We start from the raw sequence: 13,817 nt of genomic DNA, 5'->3' as shown, positions 1-13,817 counted from the left end.
GGGAGAGCCTGCCCTGCCGCCGGGGCTGCTCCCTGCTCCCGCAGTGCCGCTCCTGTTGCACTCGCTCCCTCTCGCTGCCTGATGCAGTGACCGTCCCGTTTGCCGCAGCCGGGCGAGCGCTACTGCAGCAGCCCGGGAGGGAACCAGGCTGGGGCCCGCCCCCTCCCCGTCCTCCTTCTCCCCTGATTGGCCGGCGTGGCCTTGACTGACACAACGCCCGACCAATCAGTGGCCGCCGCTGCAAGCGCCTGTCAATTAGGATGGCAGTGGGAGCTGTCAGCCCCGGCTCAGGTTGGCTGGTCCGGGAGAGCCGGCTTGCTTCAGGTGTGCAGTGCTGGCCCCCTTCTCAAGGACGGTGCATGAAACCGGTGCCGGTAAGTGTAAAGTGCAAAATGCAGCCAGGGGTTATTCTAAAATGCGAAAATTAGCTGCTGCCTTTTTTTTGCACAGCAGCCAGGGTTATTCTAAAATGCAGCAGCCGTGCGATTGGAGCAGCAACTCCTGCTGTGCTTAATTTCAACCTTGCATCTCAATTCATTTGATTTGATTTAAAATGCAATTCTATCTGTCTGTCGTTTAAGTACTGTTTGAACGCCATTCCGAGTTGCACCTGTAGGTTAAATAAAACCAGTACAATCTATGTATACAAGTCTTTAAGGAGCGACTGCATTTATTTCATTCACTTTGTAAAATAAATGTAAAAGATGAGGCGGCGCCTCGGGGTAGGGGAGCTCTCCAAGGTACCGCCTTGTCCGGACAGTGAGGTTCAATTTCTTAAATATTGCGACAGGAGATAGCTCCCACCCACCCCAGCTTTATAAATTGGAGCACAATGTAAATATATACTACAGGTGGGTGGAAAAATAATCTGCACTTAAAATAAACATTGAAGTTATATTATATCCATTCAAAATATGTCTTGGACACAGTCATTGCAATTAAATGCTTGGTAGTGTTGTAACTCAATGTGGCCGTGTGCTTCTCACTCGGGACTATGCTAGTGTGTTAGTAACATGCTGGGTTCATGATCCACACTACAACCAGAGCGATTATCAACGGGAGAGTGAACCACACACTGTGAACAATCTATATACTGGCAACACCCAGTGTGTGTGTGTGTAAAATTGTGGTTACTGCCCTACATCACCGTCATATTTTAAAATGGGTGTGTAATAAACTATCTTTGCATTTTGCAACAGAAATAATATACTACATAGTTTAGTCTTCATTTATGGTGGGTATCTGATTCAGCGGGTGCAAGATCATTTGATTTACAGCATCCGCTTGTTGGCATTATGTCATCCCTTAACCATCTCTGGATTTCTGTATTTTAGTGCAAGGGGACGTTGAAAGCAGGACCATTGCACCGAGTTGGAGAAGCAGTGTTCAGTATGGGTGGGAGGGATGCTTATGACAGTGATTACTCATTGCTGATACCACCAACCACCTAGGCAGTCGGGAGTAAATTTGAGGCCTGCCACTCTTTGCTCTCCTTGTCTCTATCCCCCTGCCCCTTCCCCCTCCCCTTCTCCCCTTCCCTCCACCCCTCCCCTCTGCCCCTCCCTTCCCCATCACCTCCTTCCCCCCACCCCTCCACCTCCCCGCTCACCCCTCCACCTCCCCTTCACCCCGCCAACTCCATACCCCCACCCCGACTCCGCGCCCCCACCCCTCCAACTTCACCCCCCACCCCTCCAACTCCGCCCCCCCACCCCGACACCACGCCCTCACCCCTCCAACTCCGACCCCCACCCCGACTCCGCGCCCCCAACCCTCCGACTCCACCAACACCTCTCTGACTCCGCCCCCCACCCCACTGCCTTCCCCCCCTCTCCGACTCCGCGCCCCCAACCCTCCGACTCTGCCCCCACCTCTCCGACTCCGCCCCCCACCCCACTGCCTTCCCCCCCTCTCCGACTCCGCGCCCCCAACCCTCCGACTCTGCCCCCACCTCTCCGACTCCGCCCCCCACCCCACTGCCTTCCCCCCCTCTCCGACTCCGTGCCCGCACCCCTCCGACTCCGCCCCCCACCCCTCCAACTCCGCCCCCACCCGTCCGACTCCGCCCCCCCATCCCTCCGACTCCGCCCCCACCTTTCCGACTCCGCCCCCCCACCCCTCCGCCTTCCCCCCACCCCTTCGACTCCGCCCCCACCCCTCTGCCTCCCCCTCACCCCTCCGACTCCACCTCTCAGCCCTCCACCTTCCCTCCCACCCCTGTGCCTTTCCCCTGAACCCTCCGCCTTCCCCCCCACCCCTCCGCCTTCCACCCCCACCCTTCTGCTTTCGCCCCTCATCCCCCCAACCTACCGTCCCACCCCTGTGACCTACACCCGCCCCCCCCCCCACCCCCACCCTGCCACTCCCTGACATTTTGGTGAACATTCTCTTACATTTGCCCTCATTTGTCTTGTTCACTCCAGGGAATGTGTCTAAGTTTTCTCAACGAGCTACCTGGCGAGTAATTCCAAATAAGCATCATCAGGCTGTTTGGGTGGGTGGGGACAGTGAGCTGATAATTGCATCTCCCTTGCAACCTGCCTGTTGCTGACATTAGAACACAGAATATGCTACTCTGCTAGTCACTACCGGGGATATCACCAGCAGAGTAATGTGCTCTGTGTTCCAATTTAACACAAGTGCCCTTCTATTGTCCTCCAGCTTACTGTAAGCTGCACTGTGGAGTAACCACTGCTGTTAACACAGCACGGGGAGAGTTCCCTGGGTTTGCACACCGGTTTACCCTGCGTGCAGTGAATATGGAAAAATGGGGGATGGCGGGGTGGGACGGGGGCGGCCGCGGGGCTCAGCCCTTACCCTAATTCATCATTAATAAGCCTGGTGTGTGGTCCAGAAGAGTCGAGGTCCCAGGGGCAGCACGGACCAACCCACACTGCGATATGTGAGTGAGCTAGGTCCGTGCAGCAGAGCAGGTCTCCTGTCGTCTTGGTTAATCCTTGCCACTGGACCAAGACCTAGCTCTGTCAAGCCCGTGTGGTGGCTGGTGTGCAACGGTCACCACACATTAAAAAAATCCAGGGGCAGCACGGGCATCTTCCACCCCCTCAATTGGAGTTCAGGACTGGGACATCGGGTCCTTCATTGAAACACCTGTGAACTCGTGGAAGCAAGTCATCCTCGTTCGAGAGACCGCCTATGATGATGATGGTATGGCCTGTGTTGCACTCTATAGACCAAAGTCTCAGGAGGCATTGAGAAAATGTTGCCAGTGCTTGAATAAGAAGAACCGAGAACAAATGCGAACATAAAAGAATCAATCTTAGGAAAGCTGAGACTGATCCAAGTAAAAAAAGGTCTGCATTTGATGTCAGACCCCCATGCGCTTATAAAGAGTGAAGAATGCCTTTAAGGTTGTACTTGGTTGGGGTTCTCGGCAGGACTCTGGTGAAACATATTGTGGGTTTTGGCCCCGACAGTTGAATCTGAATAGTGGTTTGAGTTGTGGTGAGGGCACTTGCGTTCGATGGGTGAGGGTGGGCCTTGCCCATCATAAAGGGTGGGGTGGGGTTCTTTAGCCTTGGCCGCAGCGCCACCCTCCCCCCCCTCCCCATGGAGAAGGTACTCCGAAGATGATAAACTGCAAGGAAGGCCGTGGGAAACCCACCTCGGCTACTCTACTCTTCCCTAGTAAGTGGCTCAAGAAACTTGTACATGAGACTCTGGCGAGGACCTGCCCGATGGGGCAGAGCACAGCGGACAATGGAGTGATGGGTGTTGTTGTGCAATGTTGCATGCCAACAACCATCGCTGCACCTGAACCCTCGGTGTCCACCTGTGGGTCCCACCAACCATAAAATACAGCCAAAGGAACCTTACAGAATTTGTGAAGCCTCTTCTGCTTCCCAAATATTTGATATAAATACGTGAGACTCTGGCTTGGTGCCAACTTGGAGCATGGCAATGAAACCAGAACCACAGAAGGGGAACCTGGGAAAACTAATCAGTGAAAATATCCAATAAAAACTTGTTTTATTTTCTCATGCAAATTTGCTTTCTTTTATTAAAAAGAAACATGCAAATTTCCATCAGTAAACTATCCTTGTTTCTCACTTCCTGCTCAATACTGTCTTTAGCCATTCCAAAGTCACAAAAATCGTACCTTGCTCATTTACTTTAAAAAAAAATATCTCAGCGCCTACTGAATATTTTGTTTCTCATGTTAAGTAACGGCTTCCTGAGAACAAACATGGGGCTTTGTTCTCCAGGATATGCCATGTTGATATGTCAGCAATCCTAAGCTCTGTGTTAAAACATTGTACTTCAAGCATGACATGTGCAAAACTTTTGTCACTTTAATAAAAAAATCAAACAGAAAAGGTGAATAATTTCCTTCAGGTTTCAGATGAGCTTCTGCAGTGAGAGAGAACATGGTCTCATTGACCTGTAGACTTAACTAAGAGCAGTTGGTCTCTAATTGACCTCAAGTAGTGTCTATGCAGCAATTTGACCTTGTGGTTTTAAAGAGTCACATCAGTTCAACATTGGTCCCTCTTGGCAGAATAAAGAAAGACGTGCATTTATATAGCGCCTTTCACATTTTCAGGATGCCCAAAGCGCTTCACAGCCAATGAAGTACTTTTTGAAGTGTAGTCGCTGTTGCAATGTGGGAAACACAGCAGCAAACTTTGCACACAGCAAGATCACACAAACAGCAATGAGCTGAATGACCAGATAATCTGTTTTAGTGATGTTGGTTGAGGGATAAATGTTGGCCAGGACACCGGGAATAACTCCCCTGCTCTTCTTTGAATACTGCCGTGGGATCTTTTACCTTTAAAATTACAGCAAAAACAATGGTGCAAGAAATTAAGGTCAGTTGAATTGGGAGGTGGTTGGAGGTTGGAAAGCAAAGATTAGGGGCAAAGGGAAGTTTCTGTCGGATTGGAAATTTGTGTGGTGTTTTCCATGGGATAGGTCTTCTTACTTTAGACTTGGGAATTGAGGAAATGGCACCAACATTTAATGGCAATATTAAATTTGGTATGGCAAATTATGACCTAGCTTGTGCAAATCTGCAGTAGGACATAAATATACTCATTAGAATTGGCAGTTAGGTGGTAGATGCAGTTAAATGTCAGGAAACACATCTTGTAAGTTTGGGAAAGAAAGCACAGTTAAATTCAAAATTTTAAGTAGAGGAGCAGAGGGTCCCCATTGTGCAGGTGCATAGGCCATTAAAGTTAGCAGTTTAAGTAGATAAGGCTATTTAAAAAAAACTTAAATTGCATCTTTAGTTTTTGTATCTAGAGGCACAATATAAAAGTGGGCAGGTAAGGTATAACTAGTCCAAGGCAGTAGGCTGCTATTGGAGTATTGTGTACTGTTTTGGTCACTCCCATCATAGGCAGCATATAAAAGCAATTGAGAAGGTGCCGTGTGGATTTAGTACGTTGTTACCAGGGACGAGGGGTTACAGTTATGAAGAGAAACTTGAGAAGTTAGGGCTCTTTTTACCATTCTGATTCACAAGACTAAGGCGTGAACAAAGTCTTCACGATTATGAAGGGTTATGATGGGGTAAATAGTGATTGTAGGTTGATCAAATGGTAATGAGGGAGCCCAAATTTAAGATAATCACAATGGGGTAGAATTCTGCAGGGGTTTTCCCGATTCCCTGTCATAACTTCGACAAGAGATAATGAAGTGGTCAGAGAAGGCATCACTGGTTATTGCTTTGCATTGCTACAGCGCCTTAGGATGCCTTAAAGCACTTTAGAGCTCATCAAATACCTTCTGAGGTGTAGTCATTGTTGGAATGTAAGAAACGCAGCAGTCATTTTGCGCACAGTAATGCGATAATGACCTCTGGGTTACCGATGTTGGCTGAGGGAGGGATAAATACTGGCCTGGACACCTGGGAGAATTCCCCTCTCTTCTTCGAATCATGCCATGGTATCTTGGCAGACGGGAACTTGGTTTAATGTCTCATCTGAAAGGTGGTACCTCCAACAGTCCAGCACTCCCTCAGCACTGCACTCAAATGTCACCTTAGATTACCCGCTCAAGTCTCTGGAGTGGATCTTGAACCCATCGAAATGTATAAGATTATGAAGGGGCTTGACAAGGTGGATGCAGAGAGGATGTTTCCGTTGATGGGGGAGTCTAGAACTAGAGGGCATGATCTTAGAATAAGGGGCCACCCATTTAAAACAGAGATGAGGAGAAATTTCTTCTCTCAGAGGGTTGTAAATCTGTGGAATTCGCTGCCTCAGAGAGCTTTGGAAGCTGCGACATTGAATAAATTTAAGAAAGAAGTAGACAGTTTCTTAAACAATAAGGGGATAAGGGGTTATGGGGAGCAGGCGGAGAAGTGGAGCTGAGTCCATGATCAGATCAGCCATGAGCTTATCGAATGGTGGAGCAGGTTCGAGGGGCCGTATATAAGAACATAAGAACATAAGAATGAGGAACAGGAGGAGGCCATCTAGCCCCTCGAGCCTGCTCCGCCATTCAACAAGATCATGGCTGATCTGGCCGTGGACTCAGCTTCACTTACCCGCCCGCTCCCCATAACCCTTAACTCCCTTATTGGTCAAAAATCTATCTATCTGTGACTTGAATACATTCAATGAGCTAGCCTCAACTGCTTCCTTGGGCAGAGAATTCCATAGATTCACAACCCTCTGGGAGAAGAAATTCCTTCTCAACTCGGTTTTAAATTGGCTCCCCGTATTTTGAGGCTGTGCCCCCTAGTTCTAGTCTCCCCAACCAGTGGAAACAACCTCTCTGCCTCTATCTTGTCTATCCCTTTCATTATTTTAAATGTTTCTATAAGATCACCCCTCATCCTTCTGAACTCCAATGAGTAAAGACCCAGTCTACTCAATCTATCATCATAAGGTAACCCCCTCATCTCCGGAATCAGCCTAGTGAATCGTCTCTGTACCCCCTCCAAAGCTAGTATGTCCTTCCTTAAGTAAGGTGACCAAAACTGCACGCAGTACTCCAGGTGCGGCCTCACCAATACCCTATACAGTTGCAGCAGGACCTCCCTGCTTTTGTACTCCATCCCTCTCTCAATGAAGGCCAACATTCCATTCGCCTTCCTGATTACCTGCTGCACCTGCAAACTAACTTTTTGGGATTCTCCCCATTCAAATAATATTCCCTTTTACTGTTTTTTTCCCCAAGGTGGATGACCTCACACTTTCCGACATTGTATTCCATCTGCCAAACCTTAGCCCATTCGCTTAACCTATCTAAATCTCTTTGCAGCCTCTCTGTGTCCTCTACACAACCCGCTTTCCCACTAATCTTAGTGTCATCTGCAAATTTTGTTACACTACACTCTGTCCCCTCTTCCAGGTCATCTATGTATATTGTAAACAGTTGTGGTCCCAGCACCGATCCCTGTGGCACACCACTAACCACCGATTTCCAACCCGAAAAGGACCCATTTATCCCGACTCTCTGCTTTCTGTTAGCCAGCCAATTCTCGATCCATGCTAATACATTTCCACTGACTCCGCGTACCTTTATCTTCTGCAGTAACCTTTTGTGTGGCACCTTATCGAATGCCTTTTGAAAATCTAAATACACCACATCCATCGGTACACCTCTATCCACCATGCTCGTTATATCCTCAAAGAATTCCAGTAAATTAGTTAAACATGATTTCCCCTTCATGAATCCATGTTGCGTCTGCTTGATTGCACTATTCCTATCTAGATGTCCCACTATTTCTTCCTTAATGATAGCTTCAAGCATTTTCCCCACGACAGATGTTAAACTAACCGGCCTATAGTTACCTGCCTTTTGTCTGCCCCCTATTTTAAACAGAGGCGTTACATTAGCTGCTTTCCAATCCGCTGGTACCTCCCCAGAGTCCAGAGAATTTTGGTAGATTATAACGAATGCATCTGCTATAACTTCCGCCATCTCTTTTAATACCCTGGGATGCATTTCATCAGGACCAGGGGACTTGTCTACCTTGAGTCCCATTAGCCTGTCCAGCACTACCCCACTAGTGATAGTGATTGTCCTCCCTTCCCACATTCCTGTGACCAGCAATTTCTGGCATGGTTTCTGTGCCTTCCACTGTGAAGACCGAAGCAAAATAATTGTTTAAGGTCTCAGCCATTTCCACATTTCCCATTATTAAATCCCCCTTCTCATCTTCTAAGAGACCAACATTTACTTTAGTTACCCTTTTCTGTTTTATACATCTGTAAAAGCTTTTACTATCCGTTTTTATGTTTTGCGCAAGTTTACCTTCGTAATCTATCTTTCCTTTCTTTATTGCTTTCTTAGTCATTCTTTGCTGTCGTTTAAAATTTTCCCAATCTTCTAGTTTCCCACTAACCTTGGCCACCTTATATGCATTGGTTTTTAATTTGATACTCTCCTTTATTTCCTTGGTTATCCACGGCTGGTTATCCCTTCTCTTACCACCCTTTTTCACTGGAATATATTTTTGTTGAGCACTATGAAAGAGCTCCTTAAAAGTCCTCCACTGTTCCTCAATTGTGCCACCGTTTAGTCTGTGTTTCCAGTCTACTTTAGCCAACTCTGCCCTCATCCCACTGTAATCCCCTTTGTTTAAGCATAGTATGCTCGTTTGAGACACTACTTCCTCACCCTCAATCTGTATTACAAATTCAACCATACTGTGATCACTCATTCTGAGAGGATCTTTTATTAGGAGATCGTTTATTATTCCTGTCTCATTACACAGGACCAGATCTAAGATAGCTTGCTCCCTTGTAGGTTCTGTAACATACTGTTCTAAGAAACAATCCCGTATGCATTCTATGAATTCCTCCTCCAGGCTACCCCGTGCTATTTGATTTGACCAATCGATATGTAGGTTAAAATCCCCCATGATTACTGCCATTCCTTTTTCACATGCCTTCATTATTCCCTTGATTATTGCCCGCCCCACCGTGAAGTTATTATTTGGGGGCCTATAAACTACGCCCACCAGTGACGTTTTCCCCTTACTATCTCTAATCTCCACCCACAATGATTCAACATTTTGTTCATTAGAGCCAATATCGTCTCTCACAACTGCCCTGATATCATCCTTTATTAACAGAGCTACCCCACCTCCTTTCCCTTCTTGTCTATCTTTCCGAATCATCAGATACCCCTGTATGTTTAATTCCCAGTCTTGGCCACCCTGCAACCACGTTTCTGTAATGGCCACCAAATCATACCCATTTGTAATGATTTGTGCCGTCAACTCATTTATTTTATTTCGAATGCTGGCCTACTCCTGTTCCTATTTCTTAATTTCTTATGTTCTTATGATCTTCTAACACTGAGCCAAGGTTGACACTTGAGATTTTGAGTGCGCAGAAGCTGCAAGTTGTGAGGGACTGGCCATGAGTGAGGGTGGGAACGTTTACGTGAAAGGCTGATATGAAGTGAGATGGGAAAGGTCGTGAAGCCAAAGAAGAAGGGCCGAGCGGAGTTTAGGTACAAATCGAAATCACCAAGCATGAGTTGCTCGGTATATTGGCTAAAGGAAGAGGAGAGCTCGATGAGGAAGTCCGCATGGGATTGGGAGGATGGTACCCGACAAGGAGTGTAACAGAGACGAGAGGGATGGAAGTAGGTGATTTACTGGATGAAAGCGGGTGTCAGAGGAATGTGTAGGGGGGGGCGGTGGGGTAGGAGGGGGGAGGGAAGGCAGAGGGTGAAAGATACTATAGTGCCACTTGGCGTTAAGACTGACCCCACCGCAGCAGCTATTTAAGCAGGGCAAGTGATAGGTTGTGTCGCCAGGCTGTATGGCTTCTATGATGGAGAAACAACAGCCACAAGCCAGGTATCTGCCAGGGCCAGGATTCATTCATACTGAGGGTCTTCTTGTGAGGAAGGGGACGTTCTGGAGGGAGATACGAAGTGGGGCAGTGGGTCAGTGATTCTTCGGTACAGTCACAGGGAAGGGGTTGTGGGACCAGTGTGGGAATGCCCGATTGAATGAGTCTGGTTGTCTAGTTAACATAGAAACGTAGAAAATAGGTGCAGGAGTAGTCCATTCGGCCCTTCTAGCCTGCACCGCCATTCAATGAGTTCATGGCTGAACATGCAACTTCAGTACCGCATTCCTGCTTTCTCGCCATACCCCTTGATCCCCCTAGCAGTAAGGACTTCATCTAACTCCTTTTTGAATATATTTAGTGAATTGGCCTCAACAACTTTCTGTGGTAGAGAATTCCACAGGTTCACCACTCTCTGGGTGAAGACGTTTCTCCTCATCTCGGTCCTAAATGGCTTACCCCTTATCCTTAGACTGTGACCCCTGGTTCTGGACTTCCCCAACATTGGGAACATTCTTCCTGCATCTAACCTGTCGAAACCCATCAGAATTTTAAACGTTTCTATGAGGTCCCCTCTCATTCTTCTGAACTCCAGTGAATACAAGCCCAGTTGATCCAGTCTTTCTTGATAGGTCAGTCCCGCCATCCCGGGAATCAGTCTGGTGAACCTTCGCTGCACTCCCTCAATAGCAAGAATGTCCTTCCTCAGGTTAGGAGACCAAAACTGTACACAATACTCCAGGTGTGGCCTCACCAAGGCCCTGTACAACTGTAGCAACACCTCTCTGCCCCTGTACTCAAATTCCCTCGCTATGAAGGCCAACATGCCATTTGCTTTCTTAACTGCCTGCTGTACCTGCATGCCAACCTTCAGTGACTGATGTACCATGACACCCAGGTCTCATTGCACCTCCCCTTTTCCTAATCTGTCACCATTCAGATAATAGTCTGTCTCTCTGTTTTTACCACCAAAGTGGATAACCTCACATTTATCCACATTATATTTCATCTGCCATGCATTTGCCCACTCACCTAACCTATCCAAGTCGCTCTGCAGCCTCATAGCATCCTCCTCGCAGCTCACACTGCCACCCAACTTAGTGTCATCCGCAAATTTGGAGATACTACATTTAATCCCCTCGTCTAAATCATTAATGTACAATGTAAACAGCTGGGGCCCCAGCACAGAACCTTGCGGTACCCCACTAGTCACCGCCTGCCATTCTGAAAAGTACCCATTTACTCCTACTCTTTGCTTCCTGTCTGACAACCAGTTCTCAATCCATGTCAGCACACTACCCCCAATCCCATGTGCTTTAACTTTGCACATTAATCTCTTGTGTGGGTCCTTGTCGAAAGCCTTCTGAAAATCCAAATATACCACATCAACTGGTTCTCCCTTGTCCACTCTACTGGAAACAGCCTCAAAAAATTCCAGAAGATTTGTCAAGCATGATTTCCCTTTCACAAATCCATGCTGACTTGGACCTATCATATCACCTCTTTCCAAATGCGCTGCTATGACATCCTTAATAATTGATTCCATCATTTTACCCACTACCGATGTCGGGCTGACCGGTCTATAATTCCCTGTTATCTCTCTCCCTCCTTTTTTAAAAAGTGGGGTTACATTGGCTACCCTCCACTCGATAGGAACTGATCCAGAGTCAATGGAATGTTGGAAAATGACTGTCAATGCATCTGCTATTTCCAAGGCCACCTCCTTAAGTACTCTGGGATGCAGTCCATCAGGCCCTGGGGATTTATCGGCCTTCAATCCCATCAATTTCCCCAACACAATTTCCCGACTAATAAGGATTTCCCTCAGTTCCTCCTCCTTACTAGACCCTCTGACCCCTTTTATATCCGGAAGGTTGTTTGTGTCCTCCTTAGTGAATACCGAACCAAAGTACTTGTTCAATTGGTTCGCCATTTCTTTGTTCCCCGTTATGACTTCCCCTGATTCTGACTGCAGGGGACCTACGTTTGTCTTTACTAACCTTTTTCTCTTTACATATATATAGAAACTTTTGCAATCCGTCTTAATGTTCCCTGCAAGCTTCTTCTCGTACCCCATTTTCCCTGCCCTAATCAAACCCTTTGTCCTCCTCTGCTGAGTTCTAAATTTCTCCCAGTCCCCGGGTTCGCTGCTATTTCTGGCCAATTTGTATGCCACTTGCTTGGCTTTAATACTATCCCTGATTTCCCTTGATAGCCACGGTTGAGCCACCTTCCCTTTTTTATTTTTACGCCAGACAGGAATGTACAATTGTTGTAGTTCATCCATGCGGTCTCTAAATGTCTGCCATTGCCCATCCACAGTCAACCCCTTAAGTATCATTCGCCAATCTATCCTAGCCAATTCACGCCTCATACCTTCAAAGTTACCCTTCTTTAAGTTCTGGACCATGGTCTCTGAATTAACTGTTTCATTCTCCATCCTAATGCAGAATTCCACCATATTATGGTCACTCTTCCCCAAGGGGCCTCGCACAACGAGATTGCTAATTAATCCTCTCTCATTACACAACACCCAGTCTAAGATGGCCTCCCCCCTAGTTGCTTCCTCGACATATTGGTCTAGAAAACCATCCCTTATGCACTCCAGGAAATCCTCCTCCACTGTATTGCTTCCAGTTTGGTTCGCCCAATCTAAGTGCATATTAAAGTCACCCATTATAACTGCTGCACCCTTATTGCATGCACCCCTAATTTCTTGTTTGATGCCCTCCCCAACATCACTGCTACTGTTTGGAGATCTGTACACAACTCCCACTAACGTTTTTTGCCCTTTGGTGTTCTGCAGCTCTACCCATATAGATTCCATATCATCCAAGCTAATGTCCTTCCTGACTATTGCATTAATCTCCTCTTTAACCAGCAATGCTACCCCATCTCATTTTCCTTTTATTCTATCCTTCCTGAATGTTGAATACCCCTGGATGTTGAGTTCCCAGCCCTGATCATCCTGGAGACACGTCTCTGTAATTCCAATCACATCATATTTGTTAACATCTATTTGCACAGTTAATTCATCCACCTTATTACGGATACTCCTTGCATTAAGACATAAAGCCTTCAAGCTTGTTTTTTTAACACCCTTTGTCCTTTTAGAATTTTGCTGTACAGTGGCCCTTTTTGTTCTTTACCTTGGGTTTCTCTGCCCTCCACTTTTCCTCATCTCCTTTCTGTCTTTTGCTTTTGTCTCCTTTTTGTTTCCCTCTGTCTCCCTGCATTGGTTCCCATCCCCCTGCCATATTAGTTTAACTCCGCCCCAACAGCACGAGCAAACACTCCCCCTAGTTCACATGATTTTAATCTGATGGAGCTACCCTGAAACGGAAGGCTTGCTAATTGATTATTTTATTGACTGGATCTTTGCCTTTGCAATACCTGATTATAAAAGGTTTATAAGCATGCAATCCAAGCTTCTCCAACTCGTATTATAGTGCTGTTGGGAGGATGGTACCCAGCAAGGAGTGTACCGGAGACGAGAGGGATGGAACAGTGTACTGTTTTTGTCCATTCTCATGTCTTGCCCACTGATGCTGCTCACAGGGCCTGTACAAAGAATGACTTGCATTTATACATTTTGCCTTGAGCACACCAAAGATCTCGAGGCACTTCACAGAGTAGTCGTAGTAGTAAGAGGAACAGAAATGCTGATTCAAGGGAGAGAGTTTAGGAGGGGTGGCAGAAGACGTGGCAAGAACGAAAGATGCAGAAGGGAAAGTGAGTCTGGAGGAGGTTTCAGAGTTAGGAACATAGAAACATAGAAACATAGAAATTAGGTGCAGGAGCAGGCCATTCGGCCCTTTGAGCCTGCACCGCCATTCAATAAGATCATGGCTGATCATTCAACCTTAGTACTCCCTTCCTGCTTTCTCTCTATTCCCCTTGATCCCTTTGGCCGCAAGGGCCATATCTAGCTCCCTTTTGAATATGTCTAACAAACTGATCTCAAAAACTTTCTGCGGTCGAGAATTCCACAGGTTAGCCACTCTCTGAGTGAGGAAGTTTCTCCTCATCTCG

General features: G+C 47.0%; 1 protein-coding gene across 1 annotated transcript in view; it reads left to right on the top strand.

Moving 5' to 3' along the window:
- Nucleotides 1-323: 323 nt before the first annotated feature.
- Nucleotides 324-13,817, top strand: part of cntn1b (contactin 1b) — a 1,027,096-nt gene continuing 1,013,602 nt past the window's right edge. Inside the window, exon 1 of the mRNA XM_070900643.1 lies at nt 324-374. The gene's annotated coding sequence lies outside the window, so the exon portion shown is untranslated. The remainder of the gene's footprint in view (nt 375-13,817) is intronic.

This window comes from Pristiophorus japonicus, chromosome 15 (genome assembly GCF_044704955.1).
Source record: "Pristiophorus japonicus isolate sPriJap1 chromosome 15, sPriJap1.hap1, whole genome shotgun sequence".
Lineage (NCBI taxonomy): Eukaryota > Metazoa > Chordata > Chondrichthyes > Pristiophoridae > Pristiophorus > Pristiophorus japonicus.
Note: the sequence above shows the minus strand (reverse complement) of the source record. Positions and strands in the feature narration are given on the sequence as shown.